The sequence below is a fragment of the Tamandua tetradactyla genome, chromosome 12 (genome assembly GCF_023851605.1).
Source record: "Tamandua tetradactyla isolate mTamTet1 chromosome 12, mTamTet1.pri, whole genome shotgun sequence".
In the NCBI taxonomy this organism is placed as follows: Eukaryota; Metazoa; Chordata; class Mammalia; order Pilosa; family Myrmecophagidae; genus Tamandua; species Tamandua tetradactyla.
This window is the reverse complement of record NC_135338.1, coordinates 85,774,743-85,793,975: the sequence shown is the minus strand read 5'-3', so window position 1 is coordinate 85,793,975 and position 19,233 is coordinate 85,774,743. Positions and strand designations below refer to the sequence as shown.

Below are 19,233 nucleotides of genomic sequence, written 5' to 3'. Positions count from 1 at the left end.
TGTGGTAATTTTAAAGGATATATTGAAACTTATTCCAACTAAAGCCTTAGGGTCTAGAAATAGCAGTCAAGTAAAGTTCATCAATCTCGCTCTGTTTTGTAGCCCACTTTAAAACATTCATCGGGAAATCGCGAAGAGAAAAAGAACGCTTAACACGATATGAATTGCATGCAGCCATGCCTTTGAAAGCTATATTTACTTAGGATACTGAAAGCTATATTTACTTAGGATACAGACTAATTCAAAATCAATAATTCTACCATCAAAATTCTCACGTGGTCCACAAATTTAAGTGGCCCAATTAAGTTTCTACAGTTTGGGGTACATGAGATGCATTTACAAACCCCCCTCGAAATAACAATTATATTTTAAACACTTAAAATATATTGTGTGCGGCATTCCAAATACCAAAGAGGGAAAATGAGGGCCACAGGAATTTTAGGGCACTTAGTGTGATCTTCTTTATTCTTTTAAAGTATACGTAAAAATATGAAAGAGCATATTGGCAGGATCAGAATCAAGGAATAAAATAATCTAATTTTAAAAACTCTTTAAAATAATGATATTTTAATTATTTTGTGAAAAATGGTAAATTCAAAATTATTCACACGAATTTGATTCTGGTCTGCTGAAATGTAATTAAATAGGGGGATACCCTCCAAAATGTTTGCCCTTTTAGAAAATAATCATTCATTTTCTAAAAGCAACAGAAAAACCCCATGAGCACGCCTTTCAATTACAGTTTTAAAAGTTCAGAGTTCATACTATGAATTAAATGTCTTTTGTTAGCATAAACCCTCCTAACCGGATCAGACATCCAGGGCTGGGTTTCAGAATCGTTCTCCGGTCCAGTTCTTGGTCGCTAAGTCCTCAAAAGCAAAAGAGACGCTTACAGACAGGACCAAAACTTCTTTGGGGACTGTTTTTGGCTACTGAGAACTCCACCCTTCTCCTTCTCCTTCCCCTCCCTCTGTAGGGAAAAATGGCAAGGATATTTCAAATGACGGTCATATTTGACATTTCTTAGGCTTCTGCATATTTTCTGCTTCATATCACTCACAATTTGTCCTCCCAGATAAAAGTGGAACTGCTGCTGCCATTTAAAAAGATTTCCATTCTTTATTTTTTAAAATACATTGAGTCCTTGGAGTAGAATTCCAATTACTAACTGTAGAAAACTGCCATTTGGCAAACACCATACATAGTAAGGGACGTTAAAATCAGTGGTGAAAGAATAATGAGGAACGAGAGGTTTATGCAGTTTTGAGAAACAACCCTCAAAGATACTTCTTAATTACAAAGGAAGAAATAGTCATGACGATAAGAACCAGCAAGGATCACCTTAATCAAGGGATCAAAGTCAACATCACTGGGCATGAAACCTGTAAGTACCCCATGATATGATGCAGTGAGAAGAGCATGCCACATTTCTGTGATGTTCTTGCTAAAAAAAAAAAAAAAATTGCAAAACCTGAACTTAATCATGAGGAACTATCCTCAGACCCAAATTGAGAGCTATTCTTCAGATAACTGGCATGTTCTCTTCAGAAGTGTGAAGGTCGTAGAAAACTAAGGAATGACTGAGGAAAACATACCAGATTAAAGGAAACTGAAGGAATCTGATAACAAATGCAAAATGGGATCCTGTACTAGATCCAAGTCCAGTGGGAAAACTGCTGAAATCTAAAATTAAACATTCTCGGGATTAGTTAACAGCATTCAATCAGCATTTACTTCATGGTTTTGATAACTGCATTACGGCGATGGGATATGTTAACATTTGTGAAAGGTATGCAGGAACTCTTGGTACTTTTTCTGTAAGTCTAAAATTATTCCAAATTTAAAAGTATAAAGAATTAAGATGCTAAAAGAAAGTACACACAGGGAAAAAAGCAACTTATAGGATGATAATCAACTAAATTGGAAAAAAAAAAGATGCATGCCAATCATTGACAGAGAATTGAGCATTCATGTTGAGAGCGCTTTCCATTCTGACATCTTGCCTAACATTTAATATACCTTGTATTCATCTTCCAATGGGGTAAAAGTAGGAAGTTAGATGGTTGAGTAATATAATGACAAACAATCAGCACAAAGGACATTCAGCTTCAGAAACCTGCACGTGATTCTCCTGGGTCCTCAGATGTATTTATAATAACTGTCTTTTTGCTTTAAATAGAATGATAATTATTTTTCCAATTTGAACATATACTCTGCTGTGTCATCTGCTACAGATAAAATATATGCTTCTGCTCTCTACATGTTACACATAAAGTAGAACAAATTCTTTCAACAGCAGAAGTCTTGAGCAGCAGTTTCCCAGCCATCACAAGCCCTACAGTTTCCTAATCCACCACTGTGTGGTAGCCAAGGCAATAACAAGAGTTTTTCAGAGTTTCACTGAAATCTCTGAAAAGCCTGATCTACTTTTTCCCAGACACTGGCCTCAAATGAAATGATCCTCATTGGAGAATCACGGAAAATTGAGGCCAAAATTTAACATGTAAAAGCTATCATTTTTACGTTAGAGTTCCCAGCATTATGGGGTATGCAATAGAAAAAGAGAATTCTGCTGTTAAGGGATTTACAAGCCTCTGAGATAGATGTGTAACATATAATGCAGTATTACTGAAAGGAAAGGAGTGAAGATAGCATTTCACAACCCTGCCTTGCACCAGAACTCCGGTGGGCCTGATTAAATCCTAACAAACTTATTTGTACAGACAAGGGAACTAAGGCTCAAAGACGCACATGGCTTGCCCAGGTGGGATCCAGCCCAGGCTCCAGGCTCCGTTATTCAGTGTTATCTCCCAAAGAATCCAATACCTGAGAGGAGCATGGTGGAGTGGAGGGTGGAAGGCTGTGTACCACTAGAAGGGGGGCTTCACCTGGGGACTGCTGAACAGTCCAAGGCACTCTCCCAAAACTGGGCAACATTTGGGGTGTTTAGGCAGGGGTGAGCTGGCCGAGGAGCCTACTTAGCAGGGTTGGAAGCAGGCCAAGGAGGGAGACCTGGGGGGTGGGACCTCACTGCAGGAAGGGAGGAAGACCCATAGAAGCTGATCAGAAAGCGCCTTCAGGTATATTTATCTGACGGTAAGCATGATGGGACCCTCTAACATACTATATCATTAAACAAGGTGCTGAAGGCTTATCTGGGAAACAGCAGTGGGGAGGGCATGCATTTGACAATAGCTTTTAGCCATTTAGTTAGGCTTCGGTGTGGATAAATGTGTTGCATTCATTTTAATTATTCTAGCAACTATCATATCAGGAGAGAGACATGGAGATTTGGAGCGATCTGGAAGGATGGAGAGATAGAGAAAGTGGAGAAAAGGAAGCTAGATTTTACTTAGGGTCTGTTTACTCATACACACAATTCCAACAAACTTGGAAATCTGTTTTCAAAGTACCCACAGCAAAAAGAAAGCAGCAGATAATCAACCACAGAGGAGATGATAAAGATAGCTCTCCTAACTGCCATGTCTATTAAGCAGAAATGAAGACATAAAAATGAGAAAATCAGATCATAAGGACACAATAAGCCCAAGAAATCTTCAGTATTGGGCAGAGGACCTCCTACTAACCCTTGAGAGTATCACCATTATGCATAATACAACAATTTATGCTCACTGATGTCCCTGAGTCGGCCAGAAATGATTAGATTATATTCACTGGAGTAAGAAGCAAAGAAGTACATAATATATGTTGGAAAGATTTCCATCACTATAGTATAGAAAGACTGGTGCAGTAATCTCTGTTACCCCTAAGGTTTTTCTGTGTAATTCAAAGTCTCTTCATTTTTTCATTGAACACACATTTATTGACCATATGAGGGAAACTGTTCTAAAAGAGATGAGGGGGCGGGCCATGGTGGCTCAGCAGGCAAGAATGCTTGTCTGCCATGCCTGAGGACCCAGGTTCGATTCCTGGTGCCTGCCCATGTAAAAAAATAAATAAATAAATAAAAATAAAAGAGATGAGGCACTTGCTCTCATGGAGTTCACAATCCAGTATCTCAAATACTCAAGATCCAAATTTCTACCAAGACAGCTCATATGAAAGCATCTGGACCTTTGTACTCAGTGCTGTGTCCTGCATTTGAAAGAAGTTTTGACTTATTTTTGGATACAAGCAACAATATTGTTAGGTTGTGACACTTCTTAAATCTTCTATCAAAGATGAGACAATACTTCAGGAACCATTACCTCTGATCAATGCATTCATGCAGGTTTACCTACATAAATACATAAGGATACAAAAGGACAACACAACTACAGTTCCTCAATTTGCCAGCACTTTCTTCTTGTTGTGGAAATTAATTCTAACACATATGTATTCTTATTTTCAGGCTATGACACCCTGAATAGAATCACTACATATTTAGTCACTGCATTTGAAAATATGGCATTTACATTTTTTAAAGTGAAAAAATTTTTCTTTTTACTTAAAAGATCACAAAACTCATAACTTAATTAGAAAACACACATACAATAAAGTTACTTTTCATTTTCTTTTTATTTTAGAAACCCAAGAGTTTCTTTTCATTCTTAAGAACAAAACTGACAAACTGGAAATTTTTGTTTTAATGCCCTATTTCTTGGGTGGAAAAACACAACAGATAGTGTTCCCAATATCTGAGTACAAATACTGTCAATGCAGTAGAGGAAATGAAAAGCATACCTTTTAAAGTAGGTATATCTTGGTTCAAATCCTGCCTCTATCACCTCCCAGGTATTTGAGCTTTGACAATTAACTTTATAATTCTCAGCCTGCATTTGCTCTTCAATAAAACAATGTTGGTATAGTCTACTTAATATGATGTTGCAAAAACTGAATGGATCCTGCATGACCAGTATATAATAAGTTCTCAATACTTGTACATTACTATGCAGGTGAGAGTGTTAATTTTTTTTTTAACAATTTTTTACACAGACCTGGATGTATATGGGCTTTGTAACTTGAATGATATTACAGTGGAGCTCAATGTGGATGTGTTGTTTCTATGTTGGACAGGTTTTTTCTATGTGATTTTTACTTTTTCCTTGGAAGCAAGGTTCCCCTTCCCCTGAGGCTGGGATTCCCTATAAATTGAATGAAGTTACTAAGGAACAACAAAATAAAAAGAGCATAGTGAGGGTAGGATTCCACTGAGAGGGCATTCTTGCCCTCCTCTCCCCTGTGAGAGGTCAGAGCCACTCCATGGCGTGTTCAAACACCTTCGGCATAGCTGGTCCCAAACATCAGATGAGGTTTAGAAAGAAGTGTCAGCATCTACTAGCCTTGCAGAACACCTTTACAAGGTGTTCAAAATGAAACTTGGACGATGACGATAAAGCTGATGAGGATGGTTTAATGCAGAGTGAGAGATTCTCGGTGCTGCTCTGTGCTGCTGGTGGAGAATGGAAAGCCCAAGCAAGGGCCTCGCCCACATTTATTAGAGGCCTGAAAAGCAGTCTCTGCCCAGGAAGCTCTGTGTTCTCTGAGCCTTTAGATCTGCATTAAATGGCTGAGATTGTCCTTGTGTACTTGGGTGGATTGATGTTATTTCTAAAGCATGCAATTCATTTTGAGAGGGGAGAGGGAGGATTAAGTTGGAAATATTTTTCTATTGAGAAGAAAAATTGAATATAAGTGGAAATGTTATCATGAAAATGCTTTTATATTTCAACGTTTCCCCAGAGCACTCTGATTCCAATATATCACAGAACTGTGCTAGATTAGAAGGAATGAAAACAAAATGAATTTAAATAAAATTGAAACTGACCAGTGAGGCTTTATTCTCTAAAGCTGATAATACCACAAAGTAGAGAGGAGAGGACCCACAAATGAAATAAAAGAAGAAATAAAAATCAACTCAACTAAAATTTTAAACCCAAGTGAAGAGTTTCAAAATTTTCAAAATTCTAGCTATTGCCACAGCCTTAAAAGCTTGCAACTATCCATTAATCCAATGTGACTATCCATTAATCCAAAGCCTTGGAAAGCAAATTTGGTAGAAGCATCAAGACTTTCTTGGTTGTTTTCTCTCAACCATTTCCCTCTACGCTTTAACCCACTGGTATTCAGTTACTTCTTTTGTAGTTCCTAGGACATTATGAGTCTTCAGTATTTGCCAATAATCAACATCAACAGTTCCAGGAAGCGAGTGCATTTAGATAGTTGGTCTAATTGATTGTAATACATTTTTAAACTTTGCATAGCCCCTTGGTTATCTTTAACTATGATAGGAAAAATGAAATAATAGGTCTTAGCTACCCTTATCAAAATAAATACGTGTTTTAAAAAGAAAGAAGCACTGTGGGTCTGTATTGTCTAGTAGCCACTAGACATATGACATATACGGCTTTTAAATTTTAATGGATTTAAATGAAATAAAATTAGAAGTTTGGTTCCTCAGTAACAAAAGCTACATTTCAAGTGTTCCATAGCCATAATGCAGATAGAGGACATGTCCATCACCCTAGAAAGTTCTATAGAACAGTACTGGTCTAGAGGAAAAAACAGAGCTATGAGCTTTAGGTATATACATTTATTTCTCAAGACATACACAAATTAGTCACCCAAATTATGGGGTCACCTTATAGTAGCCTCTTAAAAGCAACACCTTTCCACTTGCACACAATTGCTTTACTTGAATAACTCCAAAGGCACAGTCCAGGGCCATAGCCCAACATAGTTTCTCTATAGCATCATCTCAAGTTTTCTTTCGGTTATAAAACCCCTCTCCCTGCCTAGCAAAAGAAACCCCTAACCACACACAAAACTTGAATAGGACTCCTACTGTCTACAGGGGAAGGACTTAGTTATTTGGAGGCAGAAGGCAAAGTCATTATTTTTAAATGGAAAGACCTTCCCAAGATACATTTAAACAGTAATACACATGGCAGGTAGTATGAGGGCTGCCCCTTCATGGACACCATCACACTTGTATTTATTTAATGTCTGAATTCCCTGTCAAACTGACAGCATTCTAAGAGCAGAAAGGATTCTGTTTGCTGTTGCACACCCAGCACCCAGCCCAGTGTCTGGGACAAAACAGATGCTCAGATTTTTGTGGAATGATTGAATGAAATTTAAGAAGAACAGTATTTTGCTAAAGAACAGCAAACATCCTTTTAGAGCCTGGATCCAATTCTTTATATTTGGATAGCAAGCCACCCTTTATTTTCAAATGTAAACTTAAAATAGCTCCACAGACTGATTCATGCAAGTATGCATGCTACAGTTCAATAACTTCCATACTCAGCGATGGTTCCTTCCAAAAGGCATAGCATCTATATAATAGTAATATACGAACTGGCATGTATTACACGATTATAAGCCAGCTCTAGTGTTCAGCATCTTACATATGCTATTCCATCTACTCCTCAAACTGATATTCTCTGCTTTCTATGAGGAGGAAAATAAGACTTGCCCATGGTCACAGAGCTACAGGAGCATAGTTGGAAAAGCTCCTCTCATGACCATTTTGGACAATGCCTGTGATATTTCCTCGTACTTTTCCTGCCTGGGTCAAGATGGCTACAATAGGTACTCCGATTAGGCACTCTTCTGTAGCTTTATACCCCCAGTGCATGGCTGAGCACCTGACCCAGAGTTAATAAGGGGGTAAAGCTCAGCATTCCCCACCTCCTTTCAACAATGAAGCAGGGAATTATAGCGACCCTGTCTTCTATACAGCAGCTTCCTGACCTGGCCACCATGTCACACACATCAGAGGCTGGTCTGTTATGCAAACTGATCAAATGCATGGCATTGGGAGGAACTAGCAGCACTTCAAAGATTATCATTTTTCTTGCTACTCAGATCTTCCATCCAATAATCCCATTATATTGAAAATAAATTTGACAATAATTTCATATAAATCCATCGAGTCCCAGGCACCGGGCAGACAAATCTGCCTTTACGAGGCAAGGATTTTCCAGTTTGGCCCAATTCCCTCAGATTAGGGCTTCTGGTAGTTCGACCTATAAGCATCCACTTTTATCAAAATCACTGTGGTCAAGAATGCAGGTCCTAAATGGGTACATAAAAGAACCAACATTTTTGGTTTAATAAGCTTTGTTGAGGGCCTGCTTTGTGAGGAGTACAAAAGTACAATAAGGGGCATTTGTCCTTAAGGGAAAAAAGTAAATGGACATTTATGATTTCCTAGTAAGTGATTTTACATAATTCTCACTTATTCTCTCAGTGGTCCTATAAAATAAGTAATATCTGCATTTATGGATGATAAAAAACAGTGCTTTAAAATAGCTAACATTTACTGGGTGCCCACTAGGTGCGATTTGGTGCCAAGTACAGTTAATCCTCACAACGACCCCCAAGGGGGAGAGATTATCTTCCCTTTCCATAGGTTAAGAAAGAGGCTCTGGAGATAATCCCATGTGGGGGTGTCAGTACCCGGCTGAGAAGGGAAGATGGAGAAGCTGGTCTTTGTGCTCCTCAGACCATCTATGAGTCTTTTTTTATCTCGACTGGGGAAAAGAAAGGTAGAACACTACTCCCAAACAGAATTCAATCCTGAACACTAGACTGCCAAAGGACACACCAAAAGGCAGCCTCAATACCTACAAGTGGTGAAGACAAGACTCACAAGAAAAGAGGGTGGGTACTGAGTGCGGTGAGGATAGTTTTGTAGGGACGGACTAGAAGCAAGGTCCTAGAAGATGGGGAAGTGTGGCATATAGGAGCCATTCCAGAATTGGGGTGGCAGGGTGAGGAAGGGAGACAGGAGCATTTCAGTCTGATGTGGCAGGCATCTCAGTCTGTGCTGTGGGGGAATAGGGAAAAGGCAGACTAAAGCCACATCGTACAAAATTCGAAGTAGCTTGGATCACTTTGTGCAGATGGAAAAAAGGGAACCAGTGAAGACTTCTGAATGTCAGGGTAGAGTGGGGGATTACAATAGTGATTTTGGGAGATTCACTAAGTGGTTCAGAACTAATGGCATAGAGCAAAACCGTCAGAGCTCTTCTGTTTCCCCTTATTTAAACAGGAGAGATCCACTTGGCTTCCAAATCCATCTGCCCTGGCATTAACCATCAGGATAACATCTTTGGTTATTCAGACGTGACTTACTGGCACAGTAGAGGCTGCTGGCATGGAAAAATGAGCAGGCTGACCTGGCCAGAAAGCAGCAGGTGACGCAGAAACTCAGCAAAGGCTGAGTGCAACAAGGCACCATGAATAAGTAGGACTCTCTTGAGAAGGGCCACAGAAAGAACAGGAAAGATGATTTACCATAGAGAAAAGGAAATATCCAGGCCTGAAGCATCTCTGTGGGCCCTGCCAATGGCCATGTGTCCTTAAGGCATTCCATTTAGTTCTCACTTCACTCTGTGTACACATCACTGTCTTATGTAGGGGGACACAGAGGCTCAGAGAGGGTATGTCACTTGCCCCAAATGATGCAGCTAATAAGGGAAGACAGCAGAAGCACATATTGTCATGGTATACTTCATTACAGTGTCTTTCTGCCCTGCATCAACTGTCCAGTTTAGAACTTCACAAGGGGAGATAATCACACCTGCAGCTTCGTGGCCCCAAGGCAGAACACTGTCCCAGCCTAGCCCTCTCATTAACTTGCTACTGGCACATTATAGGCAAGAACCATTTCTCCCAAATTATGCAGCAAAAGCAGAATACATTTTAACAATAATACCATCACATACATTAATTCAGTCATCTTGGAGACGTATTCCTAGCTGGAGAGAAAGAGTGTGTAAATGAACAACTGGAAGAAAGGAGGGGGTAAAATAAATGAAAAAGAGAAAAAAAATCCCAATCAAATATCCTGGTTGATTTAAAATAGGACATGTTTCCAAGGGCTTAAGTAGGTCTGGAAGCTGCTCTTGCAAATGCTGGTCACCATACAGCATTCCTTTTATTTACATTTTCAAGATCTTTCCCACTTTAGCCCCCCAACATGCCTCACCAGAGCCCCAAACAGAAGAAGTCAGATCAGAGGGCTTCATCCCTGAACCCACAGCTGCAATCACACCATAGGTCTCTACAGTTTCAACAAACCAGTAAGTGGTCATCTTCCTTCTCTACCACTGTGATTCAGAAACACGAGGGAGGCTGTACCTCCACTCTGCAAACGAGAACCTCAAACTCATCATTTTTATGTTGTCAAGGCTAATCCTTTCTGTTGTTCAGTGTCTCACAAAATATTCAAAACGAGCCATCTTCACAGATTACTTTTCCATTCTATTAGAAGAAAAACTAAACAAAATTGTAGGGACCTGGAATAACACCTTCTGAAAAGGGATTTTTTTTAACTGAAAACCACATGCGGCATTTTGCCATTTTGCCTGCGCTTCCTGCTCGGAGCCAGTGTGTAACAGAGACGCCTCAGACACTGGAGCTGCTCCGGGCCACGTAAACTCCGCTCCGTGTCTTCCAGGCAGCCCTGTTGCAAATAATTCATGTCCACTACGCCCCATCGCACTGAATACAACCACATTGTGCTGCTCAAAATGGGAAACCTGATTCAGATCACAGAGGAAGGCAGAAAAACACTTGGGTCTACACAATGCTGCCTTTTTTTTTTAGAGGGTGGGGGGCGGACATATAATCTAAATACCTACGAAGGAGGAAAGGATTCAAAGCCAATCTTGGAAGAGAATGCAGAATTAAAATAGCATTTGATGGTACCCAAACCAGCAGCAGCAAAAACACACAGACGAAAACACCCAGTCCTTCTAGAGCTGCGCCTTTTCAGCTGCACTATTCCCAAACCCAAATCCATCTTGTCCCTCTGAGCAATTTAAAGAGGAAGAATGTTATCAACAGAAAATGGGTCTGCACGTTGACAAAGCATGACTTTTGCCACATGGAGAGCAATAAGAGGAGAGCGAGCTGAGCACACAGACCAGCTTCCTTCACTGTGCTTCACCAGAAAGGGGGTGGGGGGCGAGGAGGAAAAACAAAACAAAACAAACCTTTCAGAATAAGGGCAGGGAGGCCAGGGGAATGGAGAACGGAGGCGGGAAGTTGCTCCCTGCCTGAAGGATTTTTGTAAACAGCAAACTGTAATGGCCACTGTTGGGGAGAAGGGGAAAACAGACATGGAGGGAAACGTGTTTACAACTGCAGCGCGGGCGGGAGGCGGAGGGAGGGATTCCCCGGCTCTGCGCGCAGCCCTGCTCCAGGGGCCCCGGGGCTGGGCTGCGCTTCTGTTCCCCCCACCTCTGCTTTATTGGGGTGGGGGGTAGGGGGAGACCACATCTTGTTTATGGGGAAGGTTACTCCTCCTCCGCTCTGGTGATCCTGTTCCTAATAGTTCTGCTGCATCCTTGTGGGATGCCCGCCTGACTGACAGCTGCTCCGGCCAGTTGCCGCCCGCACCCCACAGAAAGGTGGAATTTCCCAACGAGCTGATTGGCTGGTGGGGAGGGCGGGCCCCGGTGATTGGCGTGTGATTCGGAGTAGAAAGTAGTAAACAACCCTGGTCCAGAGGCGGCGGGAGGGCGCGGGATGCCGGCTCTCCTGCGCCTCTTGGAGCCGGGAGGGAACCCGCGAGACAAAAAGGAACCCACGGGGCGGGGGGCACAAAAGCAAACGCAAGCGGGCATCCTTCAGAGCCCCCCAGCTGAGATCTGTTGACTGGCAGCTCCACACCATTTTTTTTTATTCTGTAGAAAACCCGCAGAGGTTTTATTTCCATAATTTGACGCAAGTCTTACTCTTTCTTCTAGAAATGGGAATGATATCCCATCTAGTTTTTCTTTCCCCCTTTCACCTCATTTAAAGGTAATTTTTTAGTTCGGTCTTTTCAGAAGTTGTTTTAAATCCCCGTCCTAAAAGTTGTTCTCTTACAAAATACGCCATTAATGGCACGGGGAGAATCAGATGCCCTGTCAGACCTTTTCAGGGCAAGTTTCTAAAGATGTGATCTCACCCTGAGGTGCCTGAGCTCGCAAGCATATATTCAAAAGAAACCGAGATTGAGCTCACTTGACAAGAAATAAGCAGTTAACCTGCATTTTCCATAGAGGGTGTAGTTCACCCAGGATACCGTTTTTTTAGATGGTAATTCCCCATCTGGTATGATTGACTCACAATTCATTCCTCCCTCTGGCCTTGCCATCCTCACAGGATTTGAGAGGGAAAGCCATGCTGCTTTCATGATGGAGACGCTGCTCCCCCAAGTGAGCAGCTTTTGGGGCTGCCTCCAGGAGGTATATATAATCACCACCTCTGTCTATTCAACCCTTTCATTGAATATAGAAAGAGGCCTCTCCTTGGGATGATGGAAGGCTGGAACAGAGAACCAGGAGGCTGTGCCCAAAAGGGATCTCCACTCAGAAAATAAGCCAAGTTGCCCCCTGCCCCCCACTGCCAGATAGCCAGACCCTCCATGCTTAAAACAGTGGTGTAGTCACTGGAAAAAGCAATACAGGTATTATTTAAAAAGTTAAATATATAGAATATATATGAGCCAGCAATTCCCCTCCTTGGTATATACCCAAAGAAAGTAAAAACAGGGTCTCAAACAAATACTTGGACACCAATGTTTACAGCAGCATTACTCACAATAGCCCAAAAGTGGAAACAACCAAGTGTCCATTAAGAAATGAATTGGTAAACAAAATGTGGTATATATACACCATGGGATATTATTCAGCCATAAAAAAGAATGAAGTTCTGAGACATGTTAACATGGAAGAATCTTAAAAACATGCTCAGTGAAATAAGCAAGACACCTAATGTTCTAGTTTGCTAGCTGCTGAAATGCAATATGCCAGAAACAGAATGGCTTTTAAAAAGGGGAATTTAATCAGATGTTAGTTTGCAGTTCCAAGGCCAAGAAAATGTCCCAATTAAAACAAGTCTATAGAAATGTCCAATCTAAGGCATCCAGGGAAATCTACCTTGGTTCAACAAGGCCGATGAAGTTCAAGGTTTCTCTCTCAAGTGAGAAGGCACATGGTAAACACAGAGTTTCCCTCTCATCTGGAAAGGCACATCGTGAACATGGTCAGGGTTCCTCTCTCATCTGGAAGGGCATACGGTGAACACGGTGTCATCTGCTAGCTTCTTCTCCTGGCTTATTTCATGAAGCTCCCCGGGAGACATTTTCCTTCTTCATCTCAAAAGGTCACTGGCTGGTGGACTCTGCTTCTTGTGGCTATGTTGTTTTGCTCTGCTCTCTGAATTTCTTTCTTTCTCCAAAATGTCTCCTCTTTTATAGGACTCCAGAAACTTATGAAGACCCACCCAAATGGGTGGAGACATGTCATCACCTAATCCAGTTTAACAACCACTTCTGATTAAATAATGTCTCCAGGGAGATGATCTGATTATAGTTTCAAACATACAGTATTGAATAAGGATTATTCTGCCTTTATGAAATGGGATTTAGACTAAAACATGGCTTTTCTAGGGGACATACATCCTTTCAAACCAGCACAACTAAGGACAAAAGTTTTACAGATATCTCTTATAAGAGATATCTGGAGATAAAAAATCTGCAGACAGAAAGTAGATTTGAATTTGCCAGGGGAAGGAAGAAGGGGAATGAATGTATGTTTGGTGTGGATATGGAGTATATGTAAATAAAATAAATTTTAAAAAACACACAAAAGAAAGGTTACAACAGACTCCTTAGCAGGAAGCAACTTCGGGTGAACTGGCCAACCACCTGGGGCCATCTCAGTCACCCCCAGGCCCACACTCTCGTCCAGTCTTTGGTGCCTACCAGCTGCAGTCCAGCCTGGTACCCAGTACTCTTAGAGAAATGCCCCTCCTCTCGCTGCCCCTTCAAACTGGCCCCAGCTCCATGTGGGCAGTCTCCTTTCCCTCTAAGCAACCCTACCCTCCAGCTGCTCTGCTCCTGTCCCTGGTCCCTGCATACATGCCTTTCACTTCCTAGACCTTATCCGTGTCCCCCTGGAAGAGGCCACTGCTCTGTATGGCGGTCTTGGCCACCCCACTTCTGTGGAACTGCTCTCAGATGAGTTTAGGGAGTACATATGTAAATGTCACTGATGGTACGTCCCACATCTGTTCTAACTTGTTTGCAGGCCTAACCATTTCAGGAGAACTTCCTGAGGGCAAAGGTCCATCTGTATTCTGATTACTGTCTCCATAAGAGACACAGGCCCACAATAAGCAATCACTTCATGTTTACTAAATATCGGGACTCAGCCCTCCTGCCCCCCCCCCCCCCATCAATTACACAAACCCTCCTAGCTGGCTCCTGCTAATCCATTCTCCCCAGCTCCCATCCATGCTCCACAGAGCCCTTCAATTGTTCCCACAGCCCCAGATAAAATTTAAGTGCACTGCAGCTCTGCCCCTGCCAAGGTTCCCTACAAACACACAGGTGCTCTTGCTCGTGTTGTTTCCTCCGCCAGTACCTCCCTTTCTGCCTTCTCTACTTGGCAAATTACTCTTTGGCCTAAAGATCCTCCCTCCCTTCGGCAGACCTTCCTCGAGGCCCCCCTTACTCCCCTGGGGCAAGCCCTTCTCTCTCACTGGGGCAGAGCCACAGTGCCATGGCTGGCATAGTGCATGATGGCTGGAAGAAACAGCAAAACACCAATAAGAAAAGGCAAATTCGCAAGGTGGTGCCACCCTGAGTCTACAGAACCAATGCATTCTTGTTTACTGCCGAGGGGGCAGCACTGTCTTCAAGCTTCTCTCTAGCCACATGTGGATAGGTGACTCCTTCGCATCCCTCGCGACTCAGCTCAAATGCCACTCCTCTATGGGGTCTTCACTGTCACTCCCCCACCAAGCCCACCTGCTGACCATTATCAACTGCTCTTCATAAAATTTAACTGTTATCCACTTACTTGTACTTAGAGTCTGTCTTCTCCCCATTCTGAAGGAAAAGCTTCCCAAAGGACTGGGACTTTTCATATGTTACATTCACTCACCACCATATTCCCAATTTACCTGGATGAATACCTGGTCCATGCTAAAAGTTCTAAATTTTAATACCGTCAAGGACAAGAGAGAACATATCACTCAGGAATACAACCAGGCAAAAAATAAGGCATGGCTTTAAGTCCCCTCACTGTGACCTACATAGAAACAGACTACTCATGGGGAAAGGCAGACCAAGTTCCGTTTGTCTTACTGGATGCAACAAGTTTTAAGCATCCTAAAGACCCTAGAAGTTCCAAAGCTGTGACCAGTCTCTGTGCTTGTGAGGCTTGCTCAATACTCTGTCTTTGCACAAATGGACATGGATTAAAGGCTAGAAAGGGTAAAATTATAAGCGATAAAGTTAGTACCTTCACAATAATAAAACCAGCTCTGCTTTAAACCACTTAGTATAGTTACTTATTTTTTCATTGAAATTTGAGGATAGATAATAACTTTACATGACTGAAAAAAATTAAAATATATGTAAGATACAGCACAGAATCTTCCCTTCCCCACTCTGCTTTCAATATCTCTTTATGTTCATGGAGGCAGATACAAATATTTTTATTTCCCATTTTTTACACATTCTGTGCATACAGTTCGGCATGTTTGTTTATTTGTTTTTCACTTAACATATTTTGGAGATCTTTCTATACCAGCAAAGGAAATTTTTTCTTCATTTTATTTTCACAGCTAAATAATATTTCACTGTATGGATGAACCCTAATTCAGTGGTTCCCAAATCTGTCTGCATGTTGGGATCACTTGGGGAACTTCCCAAAAATAAGAAATCTGTGTTCCACTCTCTGAGTTGATTTAATCAGTCTGGTGTATAACCTGAGCTCTGGAATAAAAAAAATAAAAAAAAAATCCCAGGTGATTCTAATGAACAAACCAGTTTGGCAGCCACTGCCCTAACTGCTTTATCCATTCTCTTATGGTTGTATATCTGGGTTATTTCCCAACTTTTACAGTTTCAAGCAACACTATAATGAATAACTTTGCACAATTATCATTTCACATATATGCAAGTATGTGTGGGTTAAATGCTCCCAAAATAGCTGTGTCAATGGGTATGTACATTTATAACTTGAAAAAGATTACCAAATTCCCCTCCATAGGTGTTTTATAATTTTGCATCCTCCTAGCAATGTGGGGCTATTTTCCCACAGGTTTGCCAACAGAATGTATTATCAAATATTTTGGATTTGTTCCAACCTGAGAGGGGGGAAAATGGTAACTCACTATAGTTTTAATTTGCATTTATCTTATGAGTGAGATTAAATATCTTTTCATATGCTTAGTAACTATTTGCATTTCCTTTCCAGTGAACTGTGTGTTCAATCCTTCCCCCCAAATGTATTGAATTGTTCTCCTAATCAATTGCTAGTAGCTCTTTTATTGCTGTTGTATTAGTTAGGAAGATTAGCTCTTAGTATGTAACAGGAGTTGCGATTTTTTCCCCCCAAGTTTGGCATTTGTTTTCTGAATTGGTTTTATTCATGCAGAAGTTTTTTGGCTTTGTATTCAACTTCTATGAAAGTTTTCTCTTCTGGCTTCTGGTTTTTTTGAGTTGAAACTAGAATAGTCTTCCCCACTCCAGGATTATAAAGGAACTCTCCCAAGCAGTCTTCTAGTCTTTTTATAGTTTTGATGATTACATTTTTACCCTGAATCCATTTAGGATTTATCCTGGTGGATAATATATGGATGGTCCCAACTTTTCTTTTCCAGATGGTTGCCAATTGCCTCAATGCCACTAAATGAATTGTCCATATTTCCCACTGATTTGAGATGCCACCCTTATCAAATATTAAATTCCCATGTGTACTTGCATTTTTATTTGGACTTTTGATCCTGTTCCATCAGTTTGTTTATTGATGCACAGGTACCTCGCTGTTTTATTTAGCCTCTATGGAATATTTCAATACCTGGTAAGGCTAAGTAAGACTCCTCTCATTGCTTCTGCTCATATTTTCTTGACTGTTCCTGTTTGCTTATTCATGATAACTTTAGAATTAGCATGTCTAAGTAAACAAAAAAAGAAACCTGTTGATACTTGGATCACATTACATTTATAAATTAACTCAGGAAGAACTGACATCTTGAAAATGCTGGTTATTCTTGTCTAATACTATGGCAACTCTACAGTTATTTAACTTGTCTTTTATCTTTTTGTGTTAATTCTTAGGTGTTTTCTCCTTTTGTTTTCATTGCATAATGAAATCCTCCATAATATTTTCTAGCAAATTATTTATATATCATAGGGTTGTATTAGTTCAAATTGATATTATCTCTAGCAGAGGACATTCTGTCCCTCTAGAAGAATACAATGGGATGAGAAAAAAATCAAAGGTTGAATACTAGTAACAATAAAGATTATCCTAGGGTGGGCCTTGGTGGCTCAGCAGGCAAGAATGCTCGCCTGCCATGCCAGAGGACCCGGGTTCGTTTCCCGGTGCCTGCCCATGTAATTAATAAATAAATAAATAAATAAATAAATAAATAAATAAATATTATCCTAATCATGCATTAAAGTAATACATTTTGAGTTGGCATTCACAAAACAAGCAAGTCATAGGATTGGGGCAAACTGCTAGACTGACAGAGGCAGGACTTTAGCAAAGAGAACATGTTGTTCCTCAAGCTTCCAACCCAACAGAGAGTTTGGGGGAATATAAGCAGAAAGAAAGAAAAAAAAAGGACTGATCTAACAATTATAAGAGGCTGAATTTGTGCCTTCCTGGATGCTTGAGAAGGATGATCATATTTTTGCCAGGTTGACTATATTACCAAGACATAGTTCTAAACCATAATGAGATTGGCACTTCTTTGTGTACAGGTAAATTGTGAATGACAGGATGTATCTCACCTGAATTCTGACCATTGCAAGGCTCTGCTGGTGTTTTACAAGGTAATAACAAGTTTGCTCGACCACAATCACATGTTTTAAAGATAGTCTCAAGAATAATGCAATTTTAACCCAAAAGGTATACTTTGCAAATCTGGAGGTTCCAAATATACACTAAGGGTGTGGCCTGTACAGAGATGCATGGCTTAGATCCCCTTTCAGCTCGCACTTGCTGCCCAGCTGCAGGGTGGCACTGCTTGACAGTTTCCATCTCAGGGGTCCACTCAGCTTTTGTGTAAGGTCACACTCTTCCAAGGGCTTCCCTGGCTGACAACTGGATAAGGCAATGGTACAAGGACTCGGCCATTTCTGTACAACAGGGATGCCCCAAATGGGCAATTTTTGCTCTGAACTCCCAGAGGGTGGGGCTGGCAAGCAGAAACCAGGTCAGTGTACATCACCTCTCAATTGTCTTCTTCCTTCTCTCTTCCTTTTGCAGGTGTTCCTCCTCATTAAGCCTATGGAATTACTAACTTCATCTCAGAGCCTGCCTCCTAGAGAACCAATGAAGGTGCTTAGCAAATTTTTGAGGAAGAGAAGGAAACACCAATCCCCACATACATGGAACAGGCAATTCTGGGACCAGAAGTAGAGCAAGTACAAAAAGTGCCCCTCAAAAGTTAGCTTCATCAAGTTTCAAAAGTCTTCCAACCTTCCATGATTATAAATGAGCATTTACTACATGTTAGGCACTGTGTATTGGTTTAATTTAATCCCATTTCACTAAGGCTCAGAGAGGTAAGTCCTAATGCAAATAAGTAGTAGAAACCAGATTTAAAATTAGGCAGGTCTCTGACTCAAACTCCCTTCTTTTCTGGGCAGTACACCATCCAGTGCTTTTAGTACATGGACTTAACACATGGATTTAGTACATGGAACGCCCCATAGTTGGTAGATTTTGAGCTGGCATGCCTTCTCTGGGTGCTCCTGTCCATAAACAAGATGCCGCCCTTCAAACAATGAACTGTCAAGCCTTTGTCTTACAAGGGATATAACAATTGGCAGCCATGTACCAAATTCCTAGATCAAGGCTGTACTTCATTTATGCCAAGCCAAAAGGGAGCATTCACACATTTTTTAAAAAATATTTCGAGAAGGTGTTTGCATAATATCCCTTGATAACACTGATTCATTCGACTGTTAAAATTAATCTTGGGTGGAAGGAATTATCCAGTAGCTTTTGAACTTTTTTTTTAAGCCAGCCTAAGAGAAGTCTTGCTCTTCTCACTGAATTGGGTCTCTGAGTCCATATTAAGTTCTGCCCCTTCTCCACTCAGGAGGTTCTACTCAGAGACCTCTGAACCAGACAGAACAGCTACTCTAGTATCACCACTCTGGTATCACTAAAGAAACAGACCAACAGACCTGACAGAAATCACCCAGCTAGTTCCTGGCACTACTGGGAAGAGAATCTTAACTTTTCCCTCCCTTAAATACCTGCC

The 19,233-nt window shown here is 41.1% G+C and overlaps 1 protein-coding gene and 1 long non-coding RNA gene across 2 annotated transcripts in view; one reads left to right on the top strand and one right to left on the bottom strand.

The window, feature by feature from the left end:
• IGF1R (insulin like growth factor 1 receptor) overlaps positions 1-19,233 on the bottom strand; it is a 300,530-nt gene that overhangs the window by 87,137 nt on the left and 194,160 nt on the right. The gene's annotated exons all lie outside the window — the stretch shown is intronic.
• LOC143652451 (uncharacterized) lies at positions 1,148-18,474 on the top strand. The gene is made up of 3 exons (XR_013160673.1): positions 1,148-1,384; positions 17,723-17,794; positions 18,231-18,474. It is a non-coding gene; the product is annotated as an uncharacterized LOC143652451 (long non-coding RNA).